A 27,948-nucleotide genomic window follows, 5' to 3' on the forward strand; every position below is an offset into this window, starting at 1 on the left:
TGAGTGGTCGGGGTTGGGGGATCGCTCACCACCTTCTCTCTCCCACCCCACTGCCTCCCGGGGGTCTGGAAGGAGGGGCAGGGCGGGGCTGCGAGAGGTTCACTGCGGCCCAGCTAAAGAAAATCCCTCCTGATTTCCGCTAAGTTTGGACCAGGTCTCCAACCAGCCCCGCGGCGGGGAGATTGGATCAGATCAAACTGGACTGCGGGAGTCTAGGCAGACTGGCTAGGGGCCGGCCAGTTGTGTCTGTCCCCTTGTAGCAAGAACTGGTTTCCTTTGGGGAGGGAGGGCGGCCGCAAACGAACTAAGTCTGGGTTTGGGCGATTGGCAGCAGGAGGTTGCTGTGTAAGGGACTTGAGCTGTGCGTCCTGCCCCCAGCCCTTCCATCCCAGGGTGTGGAAATGTGTTCCTTTTCGTTCGTAATTGTTCCATTCTCTTGGACTCCCCGAGCGTTCTATTCAGCTCCTTTCAACCGCAGTCCATCCTTGTGTCTTTCATCTGGAGCCATTCCTTTTCCCTAGACCCCAGAAATGCTTTTATTCAGATGGACCCGGCGGTATTTGCTTCCTCCGGACCCGAACGTTTCCCCAGCTTCTGTTCCCCTGAAGGGATGGAAGGCGGAAGTGGTGATTACTGATGGAAAACCAGCTCTGGAATGTCACTCTCCACTCCCACCCTTGTAGACACAAGTTAAGGGACCTACCTGATGTTCCAGCTACGGGGGAGGGGGGGGGAGAACCCTTCAGGCAACACATCGGGGGTTGGAAAAAGAATGGGGGATTGGAAAGAGATGGCTGAAGGCGAATGAAAGAAAGGGATAGCAAGGCTGACTTGTTGGAACAGTCTGATGATGGAAGACTGTCAGGAGACACCAGTGTAGGCTCTGCCATTACTGGCTATGTTGTCTTAAACTGATCATTTAAACTCTCTGATCTTCAGTTTCCTTATCTGGCTAGGATTCCTTGACTATGTTTTAAGGTCCTTTTCAGTCCTAGCATTCCACATACTAGGTAGGTTTCACTTTCAACATTAGAATATTCCATGGTATCTTCTGATTAACATTCGTTGATCCTAAGGTAAGGATCTTGGGCTACAAGATCTCTAAGCTCCCTACCACCCCACCTCCCCAAAAGTGAGAACTGACCGGTAAAGAAAGAGGAAAAAAAGCTAGCAGCATTCCAGACTGGTTTGTAGAACTTCCAGGAGAAATATGGGGGTGGGAGGATTTTATCTCCTGCTATTTCTTTGTGATAGAGATAACATTATTGAAAGTGGGGTCAAGGCTAGTTCTGGCCAGAACTAGCTCTTTGAGGCTCCCTCAGGCTGAAAATGTGGCCAGAGATAGAAGGAATTTGGGTTCTCCAGAGTTTTGTATAGTGAGAGGAAAGAGCACTTGACTGGGAATCAGGAGACCTGAGAACTCCAATTCAAGTTTTGCCACTAATTTATTGCAGGAAGGGTCCTGAGCAAATTTCTTTACCCCTTCTGAACCTGAGTTCAAATTCTGTAACCTGTGTGACCCTGTGCAAATCACTTAAATTCTTAGTGTTTTCTCTTCTGTAAAATGGGGATAACACCTACTTCACAGGGTTTTGTGAGGATCAATTGAATTAGTATTTTCATAGATAAAGTGCTTTACAAAGGTTAAAGCTGCCATCATCATCATCACTGTCTGGAAAGTAAAGAGGTTGGATTGGTGATCACTAAAATTATTTCTGAGCTGAAAATAATAGAATGAATCTAAGACCAGAAAGGAATTCAAAACCCCCAGTAAGTCACCTATATTAACATCCCTCACTAAGCCACTGAACCCCTTTAGAGGGGAGAGAGGTTATTTGTATTCCGTTCTGTCTGAAGTACCAGAGGAGTGAGTGCTGTATCAATTTGCAGGGGGTGGGGGTGTAGAGGGGACAGACACTAAATGTTTGTGTTTTGAAAAGTCAATCTGTTCCTACTGATTTTTCCTCCTTTCCCTCTCAGGATGTCGTGAGTGTGTTACCTGTGCTTGGGGCCTTTGTCATTTTCCACTCATTTCCAGTTGTGAGTCAGGAATCTTTTAATGTTCTTATGGCCATGTAGTGGGAGGGTTTTGTTTGTTTTATTTTTGTTTTTCAAATATATAAATATTGCTCAAATGAAGTTTTTTGCAGAAAGTAGAAAAATCTGGGCCACCTGCTTGTTCTGAACCTAACCAAGGATAACACACTTTTTGAAGCATATTGTAGAGTCTCTGAGGGATAAAGGGGCTGAGGTGAGAGCAAGAGCATGTCATGACTTATAAATGGTCCCATTGGTTTGCCTTGGATTGTTCAGTGAGGAGACTGTCAAGTGTGGTGTGGTGGACTGAGTCAAAAAGGCCAGGTTCTGGTTCTGCTGATAAATTTCCATTTGGCCCTCTGTGCTGTGGGCCACAATTTCCTTCTTCATGAAGTTGAGGAATTGGATGTTGAAAGTCTCCCTTCTAGCTTTAAATCTAGGATTCTATGATGATCCTATTTTCTAAGTTTCCTTTTAACTGTGTCTAAACTGTCTAAACTGTCTAAGCTGTCTAAACTGTGTTCTAAGATAGCTTCCAGCTCTGTGATTCAATAATTTTCTATGAAATCACTTTACATTTTCTTTACCTGCAAAATTGAGTAAACATCTTGCCCTGACAATAGCAACAAAACTTGGTAAATACATAAATGAAAGAGTAAAATAAACAGTTACAATTAAATGTTAAACTATTGAAGTTTAGGATTTTATTTCTGATTTTGTACCTCATTTTGTTTTTTCTTATTTGTCAAAATTGTTTATAATGAAATTATTTTTGAAAATAATAATACTTGCCCTCACCAACTCACAGGATTATTGTCAGGAGCCCATGAGATCATGGAGGGAAGCATATAGGAATATAATACTGAGCTAAGTGTTAGGGGACCTATATTCTAACCCTGACTTTGGCACTTGGCTCCTAGTGTGACCTTGGATAAGTCCCTTCCTCAGTTCAGACCTCAGTTTTCTAGTCACTTGAGACTGAAAGGTCTAGATCACGTTTTTTATGTCCCTTTCAGCTCTAATAGTCTGATCTCTGAACACCTTACAGAGAGATTTGTGCTAGCAAAAAGCTGGAGGAGGGGGTCAGTTTTTGCCTGTACTTTAATTTGTTATTACCACAAAGCTGCAAATGGTTCATTTCCAGGGGTCTAGGTGGTAATTACTGTCCACAAGAGTAAATTGATTTGACAGCTGGCTGTAGCATCTTGTGCCCAAAGATTTTTTTCCCCCACTTAGCTGGGACTGAATGCTGCTCTCTCCCAACGACATGAATTATTCTCTGACCAGCCAGAACAAGATAGCAGTGTCTGGTGAGTGAGGGAAGCTGCAAGGAGGTTGGGAAAAATTCAATAGTTGGGGGGTAGCCTTGGACTTGGGGATTGAGTTTAAGAGTTCAAAAGTGCTGGCTTCTTATCTTGCTTTGCCACTAACTACCTTTGGTTAGAAAGTGACTTCATTTGGTTTCAGTTTCTTCATGTATAAACAATGGAATTGAACTGGATTATTTCAGGTCCTTTGCAGACCTCCTATACCATGTTTGAACATTTTTATATCATTGTCTATTGTTCCTTACAGCTCTAACATTCCGTGTTCCCAGATTCTTTCAGCTCTGACATTCTATGATTCTTAAACCATGTCCTATCGATCCTTGTTGCTTCTGTCTTCCCAGATAGCATATAATAAGTGCTCGCTATATTTGAAAATGAATAAATTTTCCTTTTGGTTGTCATTATACTTAGTCTGCCCAGAATCCCACACCTGAAGCCCTTTTTTTGTTTTTGTATTCTTTTTGACTTTCCCAGTTGCCGACTCTCAGTGACAGATTTAATAATCTGAGCCTGTCTCTTGTGTTTAGTATTGCAGGAGTGAAAGTTTACTTCTAAAACGTTATCGATTGAGATACTAATAAAAGTTCACAGTGGGGAGGAGGTGGGTTGGAGCCAGGATTTTTTTTCCTCTGGGACCAAGAACATCAAAGTCCTATAGTTGATTGGGTTTTGCTTCTTCCTGATGCAGGTAGATTTTTCTGGTTATATAAGTGCCACTCCCTTCAGGAAGCCTTACACACTTGATTCACTGAACAGTCAGTGTGGTACACAGGAAAGAGTATTAGATTTGGAGTTAGGATTAACCAAGTGATGCGAATTAATTAAGTTCTTACTGTATGCCAGTCACTGTACCCAGTGCTGAGGTTATAAAGACAAAACTCAGTCCTTGCTATCTACATGGAAAACATCACCTCCACTTAGAAGTAAATACGAAGTATAGATAAAGTAAATACAAAGTAATTTGAGAGTTGGGGTTTAGATTGAAGGTTGTGGAAGATTTGGGTACAAGTACCGACTGCACCAATTATTCCCTTTGTGATTTTGAGTAATGCATTTCCCTCTCAGAGCCTTAATTTCTCTATCTGTAAAATTAGGAGGTTGGGCTGGATAATCTCAGAAGAACCTTCCACCTTTAAATAGATTATCTTAATTTTGACTGTTCCGATCTCAGTGTCTTTCAAAGGATACTGACAGGGTGGGTGCTTATTCAGGGTTGGGAGGCCAATGAGAAAGGCTTCTGTTACCCACAGGATTCTTCCCCTCTATTTTTTCATTCTCACCTTACTGTGGTCCTCTTCTTGCGGTCCCTGGGCAGTCTCTTGGGAAGGACAGGTCCTGGACCCTGATGGGCATAGCCCTGGTGGAAGAAAAGAGGAGTTAGTGCTTGCTAGGTTTCTTGCCTGGGCTTGTCATTCTGGATGGGAGGAGCTGGGAGACCAGGCCTGGCTTTTCTCTCTGATTTCTCTGTCCATTTCCCTCTCCTTTGCTCCTTCTCTTCAGCGAGTGTTTCTGCCCATGTCTAACTGTCTCAGATGTTTCTTTCCCTTGGTGTTTCTGGCTGTCAGCTTTTGTCTTTTCTTATCTTTATATGTCTTTTCATTTCTCTCAGTATTTTCTCCTTTTTTTATTCCTGTGTCTCTATGTGACTGAGTCTAACACTAAATTAGCTTCCCAGAGAGCTGAGTTTACTCAAAGGATCATAGCCTAATCTTTCTCTAAAGACTAGAGAAAGCACAAGATTTCATTTGTTTCCAAAGACTTTCCTTTGCACTCCACCCCAACCTGCCCCCAGAACCACTCTCTTCTCAAAAGACTGGGATTGTCAGATATTTTGGCCCCCTACTTCTTCATACTCCTCATCCCAGTCTTCATTATCTTCTAAATTTTTCTGAATTTCTGAGGTTAGTATTAGATTCTGTCAGAGATATAGAGTTAGAGGTCCATGGAGGAAAGGTTGCTCATGTCTAGAGGAATTAAAAAAGACAAAGGCATTCAAAGCTGGAAGAGACCACAGAAGTTGTCTAGTAATCTCTATCTCTCTGTCTCTTCATCTGTGGCACACACACACCCAGAGGAGCAAGATGAATTCAATCCTAGACTTGCAGGATACCTCAAAAGTCTTGTACTTGAACCAGTGTTTCCATATACAACATGCCTGTAAAGTGTTCAGCCATCAAATGGTACTGGATCTGGAGTCCAGACCTTCAAAACTCGCTTTAAACACTTTAATAGCTATGTGACCCTGGACAAGTCACTTAACCTTTTTGTGCCTCAGCTTCCTCATCTGGAAAATTAGGAAATTGGACATGACGGCTTCTTTGATCTCTTCTAGCACTAAATTTATAATCCCATGAAGAGGTTCAGTGACAGAAAAATCATTTCTTCCCAAGGCAGTTCCTTTCCTTTTTAGATGGCTCTGATGACAAGTTATATTGAAGTTTGGTATGCCTTTTTACTGGGTCCATCCATTATTCCCTATTCTGCCTTCTGGGCCTAAGCAAAATGAATCTAAACCTCCTTCTTCATACTTGACATACTTGAAAACATTATCATGTCCCTCCCTGCCCCCCAAGTCTTCTCTTCTCTGGTTCAATACATCTTCTTTCTGCTGATTCTTATATTTCCAGTCACCCACTTCTTGGCACACTCTAGTTTGTTCATGCTTTTCTTCTAATGTGGCACCCAGAACTGAATATAGTTTTCTGAATGTGGTCTGATCAGGACAACACATCTTCTATGTTCTGAACACTAGCTCTGTCTTAATGCAGCTTAAGAGTAGAATAATGTTTATGGCTGCCAAGTCACTTGCCTAAGATAAAACATATAATAATTGGCAGAAGTGGGACTCTAACCTACATCCTTGGACTCAAAATCTAATGCTTGGCTTCTTTCCACTTCAATAGATAGTGCTTATTGGGTTGAGCTGTGGTTATATCTGATAGAGGCTTGAGTGTGGGTCTCAGGGAGGACAAAGATCATCTCTGGGGTCAAGAACCTTGTCAAAACTCAGCCCTAGAAGTTGTCTTTCCCTTCATGCACCCCTTTTAGTACTCCCCTTTCCAAGCACTAAGCGTTCAAATCTGACCCAGAAACTCACTGATCTGCCAGCATCAAGTCTCTTAAGACAGAGCCACCCACCCCTTGACTTAGATTGAGACAGTACAGGACAGTCCTGTATCCTCAAGCCCTCTCTGAATGATAGACACCCTGTATCTAAAAGCCCATGGAGTTTTGTTTGCCCACTCCAAAAGGGGGTATGGGTCACTGGCCTGGTCTGGCCTAACCCACAGCCTTATCTAACTCATCAAGGCCTTTTGCTGGGAAAGGAAAAGGCTAGCTCAGGGCCAGGAAGTAGGTAGGACTGTTTTTGCTTGGAGGGAGGTGGGTCTCTGAAACAGGTGTGGTAAGAGATGGGCTCACAGAGAGCCAAAGTTGGGGGTGGGGGGCAAAGGGATGGTAACAGTAAGGGCCTCCACAGAAAAATTTAGATCATCAAAATCTAAACTGTCAAAATTGGAAGGGAGCTTACAATATAGACTGTTAGAATTGGAAGATCTCTTAGAGAGTCTTTAGTTTTATGTGTCCCCTCTCCCACTTTTTTTTAAACAGATGAAGAAACTGAAACCCAGGGAGATTAAGTATTTTGCTCCAAGTTAGTGGCAGGGTCAAAGACTAGAACCCAAGTCTGCAAGACTGTCCTTTGTCCTTCATAGGCTCATTGATTTAGCTGGAAAAGATATTGGTCATCCAGTTAGGTGGGAGGGCAGCTAGGTAGATAGAGCACTAGGCTTGCAGAAAATCCCAAGTGGGTCACAAAGAGTTGAACATGACTGAAAAATTGACTGAACACAGTCAAGTAGGAGGAGGGAATTGAGGGAGAGGAGAGAAAACCAAGGTTTTGAACGTGAGTGACTAAGAGGATGATAGAGCCATAAACAAAAATTGGGATGTTAGAAGCCAGGGCAGGCCTAAGGGTAAAGTTTCATTTGGGACAGAAGGAATTAGAAGTCCTCGTAGGCCATCCAGATGGAGATATTCAGCAGGCATTAGGAGTTGGAAGACTGGATCTTAGGGAAAATATTTGGTTTGGATCTATAGCTATGGGAGTCATCTGCATAGAGGTTATCATAAAACCCCAGGGAACAGGTCATAGGGCCTAGGGAGAGAATATAAAAAGAGAAGAAAGCCTAGGTCAGAGCTTTATGTAGGAAGTAAGAGGAGAAAGGATGTGAACCATCAAAGGTGTCCAATAAGGAGTAGTCAGATATAAGGAGAACTGGGAGGGAACTATGTCACAGAAACCAATTGATGGAGAGAATACCAAGGGATGGGGATGAGGGAAGTGTTTAACACTGTTTAGAGCGATAGAGAAGTCAAGGAGAATGGAAACAAGTAAAGGCCATCAAATTTAGCCACTAAAAGATCACTGGCTACTTTTGAGAGGAGTCAGAAACCATCTGCAAAGGGTTGAAAAGAGATTTGGTGGGATGTGCACATTGGAAAGATGTGCTGAAGGTGAAGAAATGAAGACAGCAAATGAAGTTGATCCCTCTCAAGAACAGGCATTCCCCTTATTGCCATGCAATCCCCCCCATAATTACACTCATATTCTGATTTTTAAGAGGCAGACCCTTCCTTAGCTTGAAGCCTTTCTTCCTTGATCTCAGATGGGAGAGCCCGTTGCTTCCTCTTGACTCAGCTGGCTCAGTCACAGCCCTTTCCTGTCCGAGTTGTAAACACAACATACAGGGGACACTTGGTAGGCTGAGAGTTAGGCCTGTAGCCTTTACCAGGCCTATAACCCTCAGAGATGCCAGGACAGGTGAATCCCCAAGTCCTGGCTTATGCAGCTAAAGGAACTTCTGAGGAATTCCACGTTGGGATGAGAGGGTCGAGGGACTTGCCTGATATACAGAGTGGCATGCTGACAAGGACATTGGGTGTCAGAGTCAAAGGGATTCAGGATTGAGCTCTACCTACTGCTTACTCCCTATGTGATGGTGAGAAAGGCATATCTCTTTGGGCTCTGGTTTCCTTCTCTATAAAAATATAAAGGTCGAACTAGATGGTTTTTAAGGTCCTCTCCCTTCCAGCTCTGATATTTTAGGATTCTAAGAGGAGTTATAGCTAAGAGAATTGGGACTCCCAGTCTTCTCTTGATTAGTATTTGTATTCAAGACTTCTCTTCCTTCCCTCTAGGACACTTAAATATGGTTATTGCCTTGGGCCCTGAGCTCCTAGAATCTGGAGAGAAAAGGAGGGGAGGACTGACCATTTCACTCGCCATAATCAAGTCTTTCTGTGGCTCCCTATTCCTACTATTGCCTTTGGGCGTGGCACTGAAGGTTCTTCACAGTCTGTCCTCATTCACCTTTCACATATCCTGTGTTGTAGCCAAACTGAGACACCTGCCAGAGCAAGTGCTGATTACATGGGGTCCTGCCCCAGAAAAGTGTCTGCTGAGACACTTATTGTTCCCCAAGGGGAGGGGTGAGAGGAGTATTTTTCAGCTGCTTCCAGCCTAGCTCATTCCCTCAGGCTACTAAATCCAGGACACAGTGACCTTTCTTCTTTCTCCTTTTTCCTGGACCCCCATTCCCCTTAGATGGAATGGATTCTCCATATCCTTTACCCTGGGGACTCCTGCCTTATGGGACATATGGATCAGCTGGAGGTGGGAAGTTCAGCAGCAAAGCATACGCTGGTTTGTCCCATCTCAGTCCCTATCTATCTTCCTCTGCCTTCTGTCTGGGCCCTGCACTTAGTAGTGTTAGAGATACAAAGAGCAATAAAAAAAATTAGTTCCTGCCTTCAAGGAGCTTATACATTCTGTAGAGGGGAAACAACAAATTCACCAGAACATAAAGATAAAATATCTACCAAGAATATAAAAAGCAGCTTCTGGGGGCTTTACGTGAGTTTGGGCAACTAGAGAGCCCTTTGACCCCACCTCTATCGTGATGAAATGTGAAGTTGTTTAGAGTCCAAGGACCCAAGTTCTGGACTTCAGTGAATTGTCTGTAAGTTCTACTTACTAGGCATGTTTAATTGGAATACAATATATGTACAATACTGTGTAGAGTTTGAAGTTCTGTATAAATGCTAGCTATTTATCATCATCATCTTTGAATTCAGTTCAAGTGAGTTGAATTATGAGTTGGTGACAGTAGGCAAAACCCTAGATATAACATTTCCAAGATAAGTATTCAGCATATCACCTGAAGACCCTGGCTAGAAAACTGTTTGATGATGTTTGGACTTGTAGATTGAACATTCAAAGGGTTAATTCTCTCCCTGAAAGCTGCTAAACCTTTAATTAGGGTAGGGGTGGGGAACCTGTAGCCTGGATGCCACTTGTGGCCCTCTAGGTCCTCAGGTGCAGCCCTTTGACTGAATTCAAACTTCAGAGAACAAATCTCCTTTGTTCTGTAAAACTTGGTCTTAGTCAAAAGGTCATACACAAGGACCTAGAAGGTCACCAGGAGATGACTGCATCTAGGAGACCTTCCTGGTTATTGCTCTTAATTTAAATATACTCATACTCCTCTTGACTACTGGGGTTTTATTGTAGAAAAATAGCTGCATTTTGGTGTTAAGAGGTCTGGGTTCAAATCTACCCTTTGGAACTAAGTAGCTGTGTGACCTTGGGCACAAGTCTGCCTGCTTCTCTATGGCTTACTTTTCTCATCAGTAACAAGTATATAGTAATCTGTTCTACCTGTCCCAAAAGATTGTTCTTAGGAAAGTGTTTTGTAAACCTTAAACTATTAGAGAAATGAGAGCTGTTCGTGATGATAATAGTAGTAATAGTAGTTTGGTATTATTAGTTTTTCTCATGGCCTTCTGACACCATTGACAAATGCAAAACCAGACCAGAATGTTTACAAAAACTTTTGGAAACAAAATTCAACTGGATATGTATACAGAGTTTGAAGGTGATTCTCACTCTGAGCTGGATATCACCACCAGCTGTGCATTGTCAGCCAGCCCAGAAAGCCTTAACATTGGTCTTTGCTTTTAAAAAAAAAAAGGCCCACAAAATTTGTGAGGTCCTGGCCTGGCTCCTCCAAGGACTAGAGAACTTTTCCCTGATAAGCCCAGGTTAACTACCAGTTGTCACTGTGCCCAGAGAAAAGCCATGGACATTTTCACTTATTGGGGATAGCCATTGAGCTGATCAAGCTAGCACTTAGACCCAGCCATCCTTGTAGGTCTTTGGGGCCTGTATGGGCCATGAGGACACAGCTAGAAGGCAGGCCAGATAGGGAGGTGCTGGGTTTGAAGTCAAAACTCCTGCTCCCTCCTATAGTAGACTTGCTGTGTGATTCCACACAAGCTGGGCCTTCTATAGCTTCATTTCTTCTCATAACTCTTCCTTTGCCCTCTGCTCCGTGATCTCTCTCCTCCTCTTAGTTCACCGAATCCGAGAGTTGGAAGGGACCACAGCAGCCATCTAATCCAACCCTTTATACAAAAGGAATCTCTCCTTTAACTTACCCAGTGACCCTAGACTCTAGTGGAATACTCAGAGGCAGCCCGCTCCATTTTTGGACGACTCTGTTTGGAAGTTCTTCCTGATATCAGTGATGCCTCTTTTCAGTTGCCCCTGATACTCTTAGCTATCATATCCTTCCTAACTCCAGGCTCCCCTTCTTTTCCCCACCTCTGCTGTTTTCTTTTATGTTGTCTGCTCTCATTAGATTGGAAGCTCTTTGAGGCCTGGGACTCTCTTTGCTTTTATTTATACTTGTATCCCCAGGCTTAGCATAGTGCCTAGCAGTAGGAGGCTACTACTACTCCTAGTAGTAGATGCTTAATAAATATCTGTTGACTTTTATTGACCAGACACACACAGTTGCTTCAAACAATCCATATGTGACACAGACTTGAGGCTTCTTCACCATTTCTACCATGTTTTTCTCTTTTCTGGTGCTTCTTTCCTCTTCCGGTGCTTCTTTCCTCTTCCGGTCCTTACTTCCCTTCTTCCTCCCTTTCTCCTTTTCTTTCTCTGATTTATTTTCTCTCCTTTTTTCATGTTGCAGCTCTCACAATTTCCTTCTTCTGGTCTTTTCCTCTTCCCTCTTTCTTCCTCCAGAACCCCCCTACCCCTCTTCCTCACATTAAACACATCCCCCAACTCTTTCCCCTCCCCCTATTCTCTCTGTCCCCCATGGAAAAAATATAAGGGAGTATGGTTGCCTGCAGTGGGAGGGGTTTGGCTTATCCTGAGATAAATCCAGTGGAATGTGTCTCTAACATATACATTGAAGCCAGTTATTTTGCTGTCCCTCTTAGATACCCATCACCAATTCAGACCCCAAAGTTTCATTTTTGGACCTTCAGAACTCATGAAAATTTTGATTTTAATTATCTTTAAGAACATAATTTTTAAGACTTGTAGTGAACATAGTCTTTAGTTCTTACTGTGCTGGTCTTCATATTTTGTATTTTCTCCAATCTTTTGCTTAGAAAAGGGTCTCTGTACCTTTAAATCCCAAGCAGCGCAGAATGGGACACTGTCCCTTTAAAAGCACATTACATAGAGTTAGAATATAGCCTTTGTTTAACTAGCGATGATTGTTCCCAGTGGACAGGGCTGGAATGGTTTGCTGAGAACCGGAGGGAGAGAAGGTTTAGGAAGGGCCAGCGGGCAGCTCCTGGCCGGCCTGTGGCAGCTCATACCATACAGAGAGGCAATAGACTGGGGGCTTGGGAACTACTCCCCTCCTTCCCCTCCTTGGCTAGCTCATGGTTTTGCCTGGGTTTCTTCAGCTCCTGGGGCCGGCCAGAGGATGCCAGAGTATAGCAATGGTGATGGTGAGTAGCAAAGGCTGTCTCTGGCCAGAGACCTGGCTTAATGTGTGTGTTTATGTTAGGGGAATGTAAGAAAGGGGGACTGTCAGTGGTTTTGCTGACCCCTTATCTTGGTAGAGCACCACCATCAGCTGGACCCTGTTCTTATTTGGCACCTGAAATGCATCATTTAAGACTCTGAACTGATTTTGTCAACAGAATTGAAGGGCTGGGCACAGCCAGATGTTTTGCAGTCAGATGGAGAAGAGATACAGACCCTGACTCCAGGGTCTCCAAGAGTTGGCATTTATGGTGGAAGACAACTTGACCATTGCCTCAGGGCAGAACTATTCTACCTGTGCCTCCATGGCCTTAAAAAAGGGAATCATTGCTTGTCACAGCTAGAAATAAACCTTAGAACACAGAATGTTAGAACCATCCTGAGCTGGAAAAGATCATGTAGTACAACTTTCTTATTTTATAGATGGGGAAACTGAATCCCAGACAGAGCCATTGATTTGTCCAAAGTCACATATCAAGTTAGTGGCAGGGTTGTCACTATAAAATCAGCACTACCTCTGGCCCTTGCCCATTGCCTTTATTAAGAAAGGTTTGGAATTCTTGGTTTTCCCAGCTCTGACTTAAGTACTGAAGTCCAGGAGTTCTACCCACTAAATTTTAATTGGAAGTATTAGGCCTGGACATTGTATTTCCTAGACCTTCCTAGTGAGGGAGAAATAATGACAGTAGCAGTGACCCAGCCCAAAATATGGAAATCATTAGAAATAGGCTAACTGAAAAGGGGGTGTGTGGAATTTTTTGAAGAGAGAAAAACATGACCCGGATGTATGAGGGATACTTATTCCAAGGGACTGGATGATCTCTAAAGACTCAGCTCTAAGTGTCTGATTCTGAAAGTCTTGGCTGCCTCATTATCCACTGAGTAAAAAAGCAGGACCTTGTTAAATGTTTGGATTTTGTTGTTGTTTTGTTTTATTTTTCCAGGGGCAAAAGTCATAGAATATCAGAGCTAGAAAGAGTCTTAGAACATGGATTGTGAACACTGGAAAGACCTTAGAAGGTAGAATTTTGAGACTAAGTTCATAGAATGCTGAAACATGGAGCATGGAGCATTAGAATTAGAAAAGACTTTAGAGATTGAGTCTCATTTTATATTCACCCTCACATTTTATAGACCCAGCGAGGTGAGTGACTTACCTGAGATCCCACAGTGAATTAGCTTTTGAACCCAGGTCTCCTGACTTAGTCCAGGACTCCTACCACACAGGCTAACATTTGTCTCCAGCCAAGTCCACTGACAGAGCTGCCCCCAAAGCACAAAGAAGGCAGATTTCCAGCTAGACATCAACTAATTATCTATCCCTCCTCCCTCCTTTCTCCCCAACCTCTTCCTCAGCCTTCACTCTCCCAAATCTCAATCTCCACCACCACCTCCCTTCTTGTCTGCCCCCAGAACTCCTGGCTGGAAGAGGTTGAGGAAGTGATGTGGACAGATGCTGGCAGACTGGGGGTTCTGGGAAGGCGGTTTCTCCAGCTCTGTGAGCCGAGGCTTAAGTATTTGAAACAACTGTCAAAAACTAGGTCACTGTGATATTGTTGAATCTTTGTTAGAGGAAATAGCCTATCCCTGAGATAGAGAGTGAGCCAATTCGAGGTGCTTGCTTGTTCTGTCCCAGCTGTGTGTCGATGCAGATGTTTGCAGGGTCTTCTAACTTTTCCCTAGAATGCTCCCAATTAAGGAATACCTGGTTTAAAAGAAACATTTGGGAGACCCCACACTGTACTGGAAAATGCTAGCTCCAACATTTAATAAATGTATGACCAACAGCTTCCAGGGTAACTGGAAAACCAACATTACTTAATGATAATAACAATAACGATGAGTAATTCCCATTTCTGTAGTGATTTATACAAAATGCATTTACATTGATTATGTCATTTGATTTTTCTCTGTAGCCCTAGAAAGGAGGTAGTGGAAGGAGCTGGTTAAGCTTTGGGCAGGTTACAACCTTGCTGCACCTCTGTTTCCTTAACTGTGAAATAAGTGGGTTGGACAACATTAACTCTAAAGGTCTCTTCTACTCTAAATCCATTATGTAACTGATGAATTTCCATTTTATATGTGAGGAAACTAAGGTCAAGGAAAATGATGAGACTTGCCCATAGTCACTCAGCTACTAAGTGGCAGAGCCTAGTATTTGACTCCAGTTCTCACCTGGTTCTCAGTCCAGAGTTCTATTGACCACCACAGACTTAGGTTTATTTCCCCACCTGGGGTCCCAAACTCAGGTCTTTTGACCCTAGATCCAGTATTGCTTAAAACCCAAAGGTGAAGTTAGAAGTCATCTATTTAAATCCCTAATTTGAGCAGTGATACCCTTTGTAACATCCCTGATTCAGCCTTAGCTTGAAGACTTCCAGTGATAGGATTGGACAGTTCACATGGTTGCAAATTTCCATAATTTTCCATAATGCCACTCTCGTCTATTGGACTACCACCTCATTCTCTTAGTGGATGTAGACCACCTTGGTGGACAGTTCCTTTGGCTTTCCCTCTTGAAGCCTGGGAGAAACAATTGAGGAAGCTCCTTGTCAGGAGTTCAAAAGGTCACCTGGTTGAGGAGCCAGTTTCATCTTTCAAACAAAGAGCCCCACCAGCCTAACCATTTTTCCTTGTCTTCTACCGAACTTTCAGAACTAGGTCTTAAAGAGAATAGAAAACAGCAAAAGAGAGTAGAGACCAAGCATTGAGACTACATTACATTAACCTTTCTCCTAATTGTTGGATCTGGTTTCCCTTAAGTTTCTCTCTTTTGCCAGTTTCCCCATGAATAGTATTTTAAATTGTTTTCTCTACTCCTTCCGCCATGGATGTTTTCCTGCTACACATGGATCATATGTTGTGATTTGGAAAAAGGAGATCAGCTTCTCTAAGATTTGGAGTCATGTAGGGAAAGATATATCCCCAAGAACCCAATATTCCTTCACTTTCTCTTATAACATTTCTCTTAGAGATTATAATATGGCAGTTCCAGGAAGAGTTACAGCTTTCTCCATCTATATCAGTGAGTAAGTTTAGTAAGATGGAGATTTGCTTGGTAATATGGATTTTGTGACCTTGAATAAGTCACTTTTCTCCTGTGTAAAATGATGGTCATTAGACTAGAAGAGACACTGTACTTTGTATATTCATAAAAGCTATCCAATCCAACCTCCTCATTTTACAAATCAAGAAATGGAGGCCAGAGGCATTGATTGACTACCCGAGGTTACACAGTTCCAAGGACCCCCTTATAAGTTTTAAAATTCTGTACTATGATTCTAGCCTTCCCTTAGCTCTAGTCCTGCATCACCCACTGCTGGCTGGAGATCTTCACTTCCTGTAGGCATCTCAAAGTCATTATATCCAAAATAGAACTTATCATCATTTTGCCCAAATGTACCTTTCTTTCCACCTTTTGCATTTCTGTCAGGGACATCAGTCATTCTTCTGGTCTCTCAGCTTCCCAACCTTAAGGTTACCTTTTATTGTTTATTCTTCTTTTATCACCCCATCTCCTCCCTCCCTCCAAATAATCAGTCAGTTGTCAAGTCTTATGGATTTTGTCTTTACAACACTTCTCATATCCATTCCCTTCTCTCCACTGGAAGGACTATCAGGTCTGACTAGTTCAGGTCTCTGACCTTTGCAACAGCTTCCTAATTGATATACTTGCCTTCAGTCTCACCCCTTTCAGTGCATCTTCCATATAGCTAACGAATTCATCATCTAAAAAGTGATTGTTAATGGAGGGAGACTAGCAGATTTATGTGGTAAAGTATAAATGTGGGAATTTCCAGTAGTAGTCTAGAAATTGAAGTAGAGAATTTGACCAGATAGTGATTGCATTTAATGTACATTGGGAATCCTTGAAAGGAGGGGAGCAGTGAATTGGATCGGGTGACCCAGAATGGAGTTGGGGGGGAGCAATTGCCAAATTTAATGGATTAATGGAGAGAGAATATATATGTGTATATATATGTATATACATATATATGAGTATAAAGAGAAAAACAGAGGTAAGAAGACCAGAATGGATTTATCCAGAAAGAAAACAGACTTTTAGATTGCCCAAAATACAATACATTTGAATACTCATTAAGCATCTGTAGTACAGAGCACTGCATTCACTAGTGGGAGAAATACAAAAGTATAAATGAGGGATTGTCCCTGCCTTCAAGAAACTCATAGTCTAAATGAAGACGAAGACATGGACAGTAAATGTTAAATAAGTGTATTAGAGCCTTACACAGCGAAACCACCTTGTGAAATCTGAAGGAAAAAGTCATTATTGGCATTTAAGTTGAACTTTAAAACATGAGTAGGAATTCAACAGGTAAAGATGGGGAACGATCATAGGATTTGCAGCTAGGAAGGGACCTTAAACATCATCGAGCCCAAATACCCCATTTTACAGATGAGTAATTCCAAGGCATCCATCCCTACCTAGAGAATAGTCAGAGCAAAGGCTGAAAGGCACACAATACATTTGGAGAATTAAAAAAGAAAATTTGATGAGTTTGGCCAGAGGCTAAAAAGTGCATGCAAGTGAGTAATGTGAGACAAGGCTGGAAAGTTAAGGTGGCACCAGATTGCAGAGGACACTGAGTGTCAAGCAAAGGAGTTTGAATTTTTAAGAGAGTTGACCAAATCTATGGAAAAGAGGTTATTCTGGCAGCAGGATGAAGGATGATATGAGGGGTGGGAGAGAGGCACATAGCATGAGACCTGAGGGACTGTTTGAAGGATATTGCAGTTGTCTTCATCAGTGGTAAAGGGTCTGTATCAGGATGGTGGCCAAGAAGAAAGATTGCTGGGACTAATTAGGGATAATATAGCAGAGATGGAAGGGTAAGGTCACATCTAATTTAGTTCAACTAGTATTTATTAAGTACCTACTGTGTGCAAGGCATTATGCTTATGGATCAAGATAAAATGTCGCATTCAAGGCTTGCAATTGACCCCTTTCCAAACCCAGCTGAGCCCCTCCTTCCCACCCCCATAGTAGCATATACTTTTCTTTCCTTCCCATCACTATCACCTCCCCACCTCACTGACAGAATATTTTCCACTGCCTGTGAACTCTCGGGTAGATAAGTATTGGGAAGGGGATTCATGAAAAGCTAATTTCTAATTTGCTGGAATACAATCCTGTTTGATCAGTGTTTTTGGGCGCCTCTTCCTCTTAAAATTCAGGGCACTTAACTGGTTCTACCGAGGTTTATGAATGTTTAAAAATTGCTTTGCGGTCCCTAAAGTAATTTGACAAGTCTGACAGCTATTGATTAAAAACTTGAAATTATTCAGACTGCAGGATGACTTGGGGGATGAGATGGAAAGTTTTTTGCTATGTATATTTTCTCTCCAGAATGTGAAAGGAAAGTAGATGTAGGAAAGTAAATGTGGCTCTGAATGTTTTTTGAAAAGCCATTCTAGTTGTGAAATACAGCTAGGATGATGAAATACTTGGTGAGGAATGATGAATGAATGGCTGAATGAGTGAATGAATTTATAGAGCACTTTCCTAAAGTCTGCAGAGTACTTAACCATCTATTAACTCGTTTGCTCCTCACAGCAGCCCTGTGAGGTAGGTGGTACAGATGTTATCACTCCCATTTTTCCTTGAGGAAACCAAAATTGAGGTGAATGACTTGCCCAAGGTCATTTGAGCTAGTAAATAACCCAGTCTCCTGACTTGAAGTTCAGAGCTCTTCCCTGTATTGCCTGTGCTAGTATTGCCAGCCATGAGTATGGGGTATGTCTTATATACCCAGAGCCCTCAAGCTAGCCAGCATCTGTCCTTGTAACAAATGTGCTTTCAAATGTATTGATGTCATTTGAACTTCATATTGTTCCTGTGAAGAAGGTAGGCCAGGTTTATTTACCTCACTTATATGGAGGAGAATATAGAGGCCAGAGAGGGAACGTGATTGGCCCAAGGTTGCAGAGTAAGTTAGTGGGAGAGCTGGATCTGAAACCCAAGTCTCTGCTCTTGCCATCCCCACTCTTTCAGTGTCAGGGATAAATGCATTAAGAATGTATCCCCTGAGAAATACTCATACGTAGATTGTTAGAGCTGTAAAATACATCAGTCTTATTGTTGGGGGTTACTATTAGCTTACATTTCTATGGCATCTTCAATTTTGAAAAGTGTCTTCTTCAAAATAGTTCTTTGAGGAAGTAATGCACGTGTTATTCCCATTTTATAGAAAAGGAAACTGACACTCGAAAAGGTAAGTGTTACGTACATTGTCACAGTCAATTTGGGAGCTGGGATTTTACCCCAGGTCTTTTGACTCCAAGCCTAGCCATTCTCTCCAGTACATATTGTTGCTTCCTTACAGTAGAATGTAGAATGCCAAAACAGGGAACATTATAGGTAGATGGATCATTGAAGGTCATCTCCTGTAGCTCCATCTTTTTATGGATGAGGAAGCTGAAGCCTAGAGAGGTAAAGTAAGTCTTCCTGGATGATAATTTCAGAATCCACCAAGGGTTCTTGTCCTTTTAAGGAAAATATCAGCTTGAACACGTTCCACCCCCATTCCTTACTTGTCCCTGGAGGGACAGGCAGCATTCCTCTGTCCCTAGTGGTTTTGGGGTTGGGAAGGGGACAGAGCATCATTAGAGGGCTTGACTGTGCCCTCTGGCCCTTTCCCAAGCTGCTTCTACTACCCATTCCCTTCTCTCAGGCCAGGAGGATGGTGGGGTTAGAGGAGATGAGTCTGTTTGGGATTCACAAAGCATAGCTCACAGCTATTTTTGTCCATTCCCTCTGTTCCCATGGGCTGTGGCTTTGAAGGGAAGAGGACTGTTTGGGAAGCCACCCTCCCTCTCCACCACCATCTGAATTTCTCTGGTTCTCCTCTCCACCCCCAGTGTCCATGAGCTTGTACCTCAATTGCTCACCATCAAAGCCCCAAGACCACATAGAAGATCTGACAGAAAGGAATATTGGAGAACCCTAATGGTTGAATTTAAAATTGGAACTTGCCTTAAAGATCTAGTCTTGCTCCTTTTGTAGAAAAGGAAAGAGTTAGAGAAAGGATATGCCTTGGCCATGACTTATTTAAGTCATAACAGCTGAGACAGGACTCAAACCCAAGTCCTCTGTCCTAAGATTTGTTGCTTTGTTTACTCTCCTGTGTTTGCTGTCCTTTCTTGAGAAAAAGGAGAAGTCAGAAGGGAGACCTTTGCTGAAGGCAGGCAGCACAGTGGCTAGCATCTCCTTGTATCCATCGGGTTCCCCTCCCCATCCTATCCCTTTTTCTCACTTCTGTAAGTGAGCTGTGAGTGCAGATGAGATTGATCACTCATGGCTCCCCAGGCCCACTAGCCTCTAGTAGATCTGGGCTTTATCCTTCCTCCTCACCACTTAGAGAATCTAAAAGGGAGAAGCATGTGTGGGAACTATTGGCTTCCTGAATGAAGGCAGCAGCCCCCCTGAGGGGAACAGGCTGGAGCAAGGAGAGACCAGACCAGATGGAACAGTGTGTGTGGCAGTGGGGAGGCAGGGCAAGGGGGGGAGACATTAGGAATAATAGCTCCCATTTTTAGAGCACTTTAAGGTTTATAAAATACTTTGTTCATGACAGCTGTGTGTGATAGATAGGTCCAGAGCCCTTTCCTCTCCACCATGCTTGGACTTGACCACAAGGAAGAAAAGTCTTAAGTAGTGTGCCCCCCCAGACTTGTCCACCTTTACTCACAATCGAGGCTACCTCACAGAAGTATGAAGTAATCTTTCTTGAATTAGAATTGCTGACCATTGAGGCTGAGAATAACCTTAGAAATCCTGAGTGTCAGAGCTTAGAGATCACTTTATCCACCCCTTTCATTTTATGAATGAGAAAACTAAGGCCCAGAGAAATTACTTGCCTGAGGTCACACAGTGAGATTGATTGACTGAAAGGAAATTTCAAAGCACAGCTTTTGTCATTATAATTGCTTTTATTATTCCCATTTGATAGATGGGGAAACTGAGGCTCAGTGATGCTTGGGAACACAGTGTGCATGGGAACACAGCTAAGAAGTAGCTGAGATTGGACTTTAGCCAGGAATGGAGGCTGTTGGGGCACATCCAGATTCTCTCGTTGCCCATCTGGGAAGTCTCGGATTTGTTTGTGAGAGCTTGCCTGGGAAGTAGGTCTCAGAGTGGCTGAGGCAGGAGGTAATATATCATCAGGTGTTGGGGAGCACAGCTGGCATCTGACCAAACTGCATATCCTTGTTCATGAGCTCGCGCGCGCTCGCGCACACACACACACACACACACACACACACACACACACTACACCTCCCTTACCTGCCCATTATATACCAGGCATGGTGCTGTCATTCTCCCCTTCCCATACTCTCCATTCCACCCATACTAAATCACACTCCTTTCCTTCAAGACTCCTTTAACACCAAGAACTGGTTAATAACGCTCTCTTCCTTTGGTGAAGCATGTGATACTTTTTCAAATAAATTCAATCACATTTGATTCATTTGAGCCTCATATTTCACCACTCTGAAATAGGTAGGGAAAGATATTATTACAGTTATACAGATGAGGAAACTGAGGCTGGGAGAAAGGGATTGACTTGCCACACAGCCACAGACCTAATTAAGGGTAGACTTGGAGCTAGACCTCTGCTCTCCTGACTTCTGTTCCATTCCTTTTTCTACTACACCATGCCTTCTCTCACATCTCTGACACTGGATGCAGGAAGGGATGGGCAGAATCAGCCCTATTTATACAAACAAATATAAAGTGCATGGCAGCATTATTAGTGATAAAAGACTGAAAACAAGGTAAGTGCCCAATGACTGTGAAGATTGGCTTACCTAACCAAGGTATGTTCCTTTCTTGTAGGACCCCTTTTTTGGTGAATTTTTCTTGATAAATTCTTCTCAGTCTTGTCTGTCTTTGAAGTAAATTCTATTTTCAATCAATATAGATTTTTTTCAGGGCATTTTTTGGGGGTCCAATTCTATTGGACCTGTCTGCTCCCCTAGACTAGAGGAAAGGTTCCTCCTGGTGACACTCAAGGGAAATTTGATTCAGGTGGAATCAAAAGATCCCAACCGTTTTGATGTGTCTTTAAGAGCAGTTGATTAACTTTGTTCAGATTGTCTCCTTCCTTCCCTGAATCTTAAAATCCAGGTGTAAAACTGTATGCCTGTACATGAAGGGACAGAAATGAGTGGGTGTCTGGTTCCAGCTGAGTTTCTGCCTAATAAATACTGTATGCAAGGATGATGAGGACCTGTTCCTTGGGTGCCCCAGACATGGGTGAAGAATGACCAGCCATCTCCCCACAGCCACATTTGCTGCCCCAAAGTCTAGAGTACCTTCCAGGACAGTAAATTTATTGTTGTAGCATTCTATAGCTTGGGGAAGCCAAGGTGCAGGGTCAGATAAGATGAGTTTTTTAACATCACCCAACAGATCCTTGGCAGAGTGGACCCCAGGCTTCCTAGCACTCCACCTGTATCCTGCCTTTGTTGGGTGGGAATCTGAGAAAGGGAGTAACTCAAAATCTTCTAAGGAATGTCACATGATGAGAGTAGACAGGTGGAACAGGACACTCATATGGTATATATTAAATGTATGTGATCAGCCTTGATTATTATTCGTGTTCTCTCAAGTTTATTCAGAATTCAGGCTTTAGCTGAAATACATATTTGGAATCATGTGTCAATTATTGCAGTGAAATCCTGAGCAAGCCACTAGACATCCTCAGGCTTCAGTTTCCTCAGAGCAGGCGTTTCATAAATGTTTATTGAATTGAATTGAAAATGAGGAGATTGGACGAAAAGCTCTTTAAGGTTGCTTTCAGCTCTGACATTGTGAGTCTTGTGTTTGAACTGTCTGTTCTAAGGGCCCTTCCTGGTCTGACATTCTGTTTGCTAACATTCTCTGCTCTTAGCTATCTTTGAACAGTCTGAGTTTACATTCTTCTGTCATATACATGGCAGATAGATGATTCAGTGGATAGAGTGCTGGACCTGGAGTCAGGAAGATCTGAGTTCAGATTCAGACACAGACACTTACTAGATGTATGACCTTGGACAAGTCACTTAATGTGCTTGCTTTAATCCACTAGAGAAGAAAGTGGCAAACTACTCCAGTATCTTTGCCAAGAAAACCCAATGGACAGTATGGTCCACAGGTTCACTGAATAACTACAATAATGATACACGTGTATGCATGGTTATAAAGAATCCTTTGTGGAGTGAAAGTTTGACATGAGTCAACAGTGTGACGCAGCTGTTATCACAGCTAATTCAGTCTCAGGCAGCAGTAATAAGAGCATATTATCCCAGAGAAGGGAAGGGACAGTCTTTCTGTCATCTGCCCTAGTGGGACCCCTGCTGAAGTGGTGTATTTAGTTCTAGGCATTGCTTTTAAGAAAGATGTTGACAAGCTGGACTGGATCCAGAGGAGGAAGACAAGCATGGTGATTCAAAACCATGTCATATGTGAAAGGACTGAGGATGTTCAGTCTGGAGAATAGAAGACTCGAGGGTCATGGGGAGATGTAATAACAATTTTCAGAGTTGTCCCAGGAAACAGGGACTATTGGACTTTAAGTCTTTGTGACCAAAGTTACTGGTCTTTGTGTCTGTAAAAGGCATAACTAGGAACATGTTAGATGGAGGAAGATTTTATTTGGCTTAGTTTAAGAACTAAGCATCTTAACAATAGTAACTGGCTAACAGTGGAGCCATGCTGTCTCATAAGGTAGTAAGTTTTCTGTCTCTGGAGGTACTGAAGCAGACACTGGATGGCTCCATCAGCAACCTTAACAGTTGGAGTTCATGCCATGAGTGGGAGGTAGGAATAGTTAGAAGGCTCTTCTCAGAGAAAATCTAATTTCTAGCTGTTCTGTAAGTCAGTGTTAAACCCCTCTCCCTGAAGGTGACCATTCGCTGTCAGGGAGTTCACAGAAGGTAAATTCATTTCACTAAGACTGGCCTGAGAAAAGTAAAATTAGAGAAAACTCGTATCTTGCTTTATAAAGCCAAATAGCCTGGGTTTTGGATTCTCCATGCTTTAGGATTATTTGTGCCACTTTGTACAGATTGGTGGAAATCTGTCTATAATGTGCCCTTACAGAAAAAGAGATTGTGCTTGAAAACTAAATGGTAGGGTGGTGAGAATGCTGTCTGTAAGGGCCAGTCCCTTCCTGGAGTCAGGACAATAGATTACTTGTTAGAAAATTGTAAAAAGGAATACAGTGCATGCTTAAGATCATAGAGATCACTGTTGATCAAAGGACCAATTCCCCAGCCAATTGCCATATTTCCTTGGGAGAGCTAAGCTTTCTGTTCCAAGGAATAAGAACAAGGGATCTATCTTGTCATCAGGTGAGGCTGGGTGAACTGACCCTGCTGGAATTCAGTTAAATACAAATATATTTTAAATACCTACTGTGTGACCAGCCCTGTGCTTAATGTTGGAGCGCTCATAAAAAAGATGTAAGTATGAAAAACAATTCAGCCCCTGCCCTGAAGGAACTCACATTTTCTTGGAGGAGTCAAGAGGGGAAGGACAACGTATACTCCAATAAGTATAATATAAGGTAAATTGTGATGGGGCAAAGAGAAATTTTTTTTTTCGAGGTGAGAAAACAAGGAAGGCTTCATGCAGGAAGTGGTACTTGAACTTAGCCTTGAAAGAAGAAAAGACTTTTCAGTGAATCAGAAGGGAGTGTTTTCTAGGCATGGGAAATGCCTTGCATAAATACACAGAGAACAGGAGGTAATCAGGTTACAGGTTAATAGTACAGTCTGACTGGAATGTAGGTGATAGGATCTTTGATGCATTAGGGACAGGCCTCTCTGGTCCAGAGTTCAGTTGGACAGTATCAGCAGGCAGGATCCTCCTGAATTTTTTTACTTCTGAAGCCTATGATCCTCCTTTCCCCAGATTCTCAGGGTATAGAAGAATACTGGATTTGGAGTCAGGAAGCCTAGACACAAGTCTCAATTTTGCCACTGATTTCCAATGTCCCTTAACCCCCTCTGCATCTCAGCTTCCTTTCTTATATAAATGGAAGAGGGTGAAGTAAATAGTAATCTCTAAGGTCCTTTCCAGCTCTTACTGTCACCCTGTGTTCCTCTTAATCTTAACCCACAGTATCATATAGAAGTAGTTTGTTAAAGGACTTTGTAAATTGTAAAACTACAATTGTAGTAGTGAGGCTTCTCCTGGGGCTGACCCATTCTGGTCCTGGTCCCTCATTCTCATGTTAGTTTTGAAACTTGGCTCTCTGGAGGGCATATGGGCCCAAGAATATATTTTCATAGTGGAATTAGGATAGGGACAAGTCTGGCAAATGTATTCATTGAGGATATATAACAATGTGATGTAGTGGGAAGAACATTGGGTCTGGAATCAAAAGACCTGTTTTCAAATTCCAGCTCAGTCACTTAATAGCTGTGTCTTCTTGAACAAATTATTTAATCTTTCCAGACCTTGATTTCTTCATCTGTATAATAGGAAGGATAATAATAACACCCATTTTTATGGCACATTAAGATTTACAGAAGGCTTTATGTATGCCATCTCATCTGATCCCTAAGCAGATACTTCAGATGACAAATAATGCCCATTTTACAGATAAGTACATTGAGGCTCAGAGAGAGATTAGTGACTTGCCTTGAGGACTATGGAGGAATATGTGTGATAGGAACTTAGAAGTATAAACTTAAGGGTTCTGGCTCTTTCTGAGTAGCCATGTGACTTCCCAACCCCAGCTGGGAGTGACCCAAGGACCTATACATGAGACAGAGTTATCACTTTAATGAATCCATCTGGCTTCTGGGGTTCCTTCCAGCTCTGTGGTTACAGGATTCTAGGCTGTAAATCCTCTTACTGCTATAAAAGAACACAAAATTCAAGGAGGAAAGGGTGGGCTGGTGGGAGGAGCATTGAGCTGTAGAGCCAGAAGCCTAGGTTGTAATCCTGCCTCTACCTGTAACTGTGATGACTACCCAATCCTGACCCTTATTTCTTCATGTATAAAGTGAGGAGGGTAGTGGAGGGGCCATGTTGCAATGGTGAGAACATTGAATAAAGAATCAGGAGATACAGGTTTGAGTCTTGGCAGTGCCACTGACTTGGCATATCAAAAGGTCAGAGGCTTTGGAGCAGGAAGGAATCTTAGCAATAATCTACTGCAGCTTCTTCATTTTACAGATGGCTGGAGAAGTGGAGTGACTAGTGGCCACTCGTAGGGGTAACTGGAGAGGGTGGGGAAGAGGAGCTTAATTTACTCTTCGGTATCCTACTGATTTTCCTGCCTATCTTTGCCCAGGCCAGCCAGCTTCATGCCAGAGCACAGTTTAGTACCCAAGCTTAGAGGATTATGATCTTAAAAAGTCCAAGTGAACTCAGGCCATCTAATCTAACCTCTTCATTTTTGCAGATGAGGAAACTGAGTCCCAGGGAGGTTAAGTGCCCCTTGTTCAAGTGGGATCTATGAACCTAGGTTTTGGATTCTAGAGCCAGTGTTTATTCCATTGAGATGACACCCACTAATACCTGATTATAGCAAGGCTGACTTCAGGAAGAATTTTGTTAACAATGGAATGAGCTAGATCAGGAGGTAATGAGTTCCCCATCACTGGGGGCCTTCAAGTAGAGACTGAAAGACCACTTGTCAGAGGTACTGTACACCAGATGACCTCTGTAGTGCCTTTTAGATTTAGGATTTTATGATGAATGTGATGCAGAGCCCCCTGCTCTGTTTGTCTCCTCATTAGTGGGCCAAGGGCAGCTTGGTGGCTGGGCATGCGTCACTGCAGGCCTCAGAGACAAGGACAGTCCATCCAGCTCTTTTCTGGCCTTGACAGGTTGTGCTAATAAGTCTAGATTAATTAGAGGAGCCAAGCATATGATGGCTAAATCTGCCTGCCAGCCAGGTCCCTGCCTATTGATGCTTGAGCCAGTGGGACTGTTTGCCCCTTTGGACAGCAGATTCAGAATTTCTAACCTCCCCTAGCCTTCCGGGGGGTGCACACCCCATTTGCCTTTTCTTTCCTGTAGAGAAGAGAAATGGAAAGCAGACAGAAGGCAGAAATTTCAAGGTCAGCAGGAATGACTTTGAACTCAGGAAACCCATTAACTATTAGCTATGTGAGGGCACCTAGATGGTGCAGTGGATAGAGCTCCTGGGCCTGAGTTCAAATCTAGGCTCAGACACTTAGCAGTTTTGTAACCCTGGGCAAGTCATTTATCCCTCTTTGCCTCAGTTTCTTCACCTGTAAAATGAGCTGGAGGGGACATGTCAAACCACTCCATTATCTTTGCCAAAAAAAAAAAACCGCAAATAGAGTCATGAAGAGTCCAGAGCAACTGAAATGACTCAGCAACAATGTTGCTATGTGACACTGACATTAACTATGTAACCTATTCTATAATAAGAAGAAGGATAATAACTATTATTTTTATACATTTACGTGCCAGGCACTTTTCTAAGCACTTAACAAATAGTTGTGTCATTTGATTGTCACAACAACCCTGGCAGGTAGATGCTGTTATCACCCCCATTTTACAGATGAATAACACTGAAACAGACAGAAGTGAAGTGACTTGTCTGGAGTCACACAGCTAGTAAGTATCTAAGGTTGGATTCGAACTGAAGTCTTCCTGAGTTCTCTGGGCCTAATTATCTTCTCCGAGATCTCAGGCCTAGCGCTCTCCACTGTGCCACCTAGCTTTCCCTAAGTTTTTAGATCTGTTTCCTTCTTTGTAAAATGAAGGTATGGAAAACATGTTAATGTTACCATGGAGAGCGTTGTGACTGGAATCAGAGGAACGGATTCATATCCCTCTGGATATTTTCTGCCTGTGTGACCTTGAGTTGTTTCGGTTCCTGGGGCCTCACTTTACTCATCTCTTAGCTTTGTGAGGACTTGGGCCTATTTGGCCTCTGAGTTGCCCTCTAGCTTTGACCTTCCAGCTCTACCATTCTGTATTCCAAGGTCCCCTCCAGTTCTGACATTCTATGATTCCACGAGCCCGGGGTGGTTGTGTTTGTGGAACTACAAACACACTCGCCTGCCTAGAGCAGAAATTGTGTACTGGGAAGTAGGTACCGATAAGATGGCTCTAGAATGTGGAGGGCCCTAAATCTAGGACATTTCAGTTGAAAGGCATTTGACAGTCAATAACAATGGAGGGTATTTGAAAAGGGAAAGGAGGGAAACAACAGGGATGGAGACAGAGATGAGGGATCATTTAGGAATTTGTGAAAGGTGGAGGGCTTGGTGATAGGAATTTATAAAGACTAACAGGTATTTGAGAGATATTTCAAAAGAAGAAACTGTAATAGGTGAGCGATTGGCAAGAACTTGCTTATGGATATCACAATACTAAAATAATTTTTCAGATTATATCCCTGCCTGACTCTTACAGTTTTTGACAACCTGACATGCATGAGAAGATGTACAGAAAACAAGCTAAAAAACAATGAGCCAACAGCTATTTCTAACACTTACATAGCAGGGGAGATCCAAGCCCAGTCTGACCAGGGTGGTCCTCCACCCTGTGATCAACTTTCTGATTGGATTTGGAAGACTTTCTATAGGAGGTGGACTTTGTGGCAGCAATTGCTTTTTCTTTTTTTTAAGGAAGATTTACCTCTTTCAAAGTTACCTTGTATTGACTTTTCATGGTTCTTGTGTGTCTATTTATATCCATCTTTTATACATATTATCTCTCCCATTAGACTCTAA

The 27,948-nt window shown here is 42.7% G+C and overlaps 1 protein-coding gene and 1 long non-coding RNA gene across 9 annotated transcripts in view; one reads left to right on the top strand and one right to left on the bottom strand.

The window, feature by feature from the left end:
- The window catches only part of DAB2IP (DAB2 interacting protein), a 293,662-nt gene that overhangs the window by 203,953 nt on the left and 61,761 nt on the right, over positions 1-27,948 (top strand). Inside the window, exon 1 of one of the 8 annotated variants that reach the window (XM_072631806.1) lies at positions 11,379-12,182. The exons of the other annotated variants lie outside the window; for them this stretch is intronic. The gene's annotated coding sequence lies outside the window, so the exon portion shown is untranslated. Of the gene's footprint in view, positions 1-11,378; positions 12,183-27,948 lie in introns of those variants that run through there. 8 annotated transcript variants of the gene reach the window in all.
- On the bottom strand, positions 17-13,636 carry LOC140519099 (uncharacterized). The gene is made up of 3 exons (XR_011972100.1): positions 13,377-13,636; positions 4,646-4,722; positions 17-602 (listed from the first exon to the last, which is right to left on the bottom strand). It is a non-coding gene; the product is annotated as an uncharacterized lncRNA (long non-coding RNA).

This window comes from Notamacropus eugenii, chromosome 1 (genome assembly GCF_028372415.1).
Source record: "Notamacropus eugenii isolate mMacEug1 chromosome 1, mMacEug1.pri_v2, whole genome shotgun sequence".
Lineage (NCBI taxonomy): Eukaryota > Metazoa > Chordata > Mammalia > Diprotodontia > Macropodidae > Notamacropus > Notamacropus eugenii.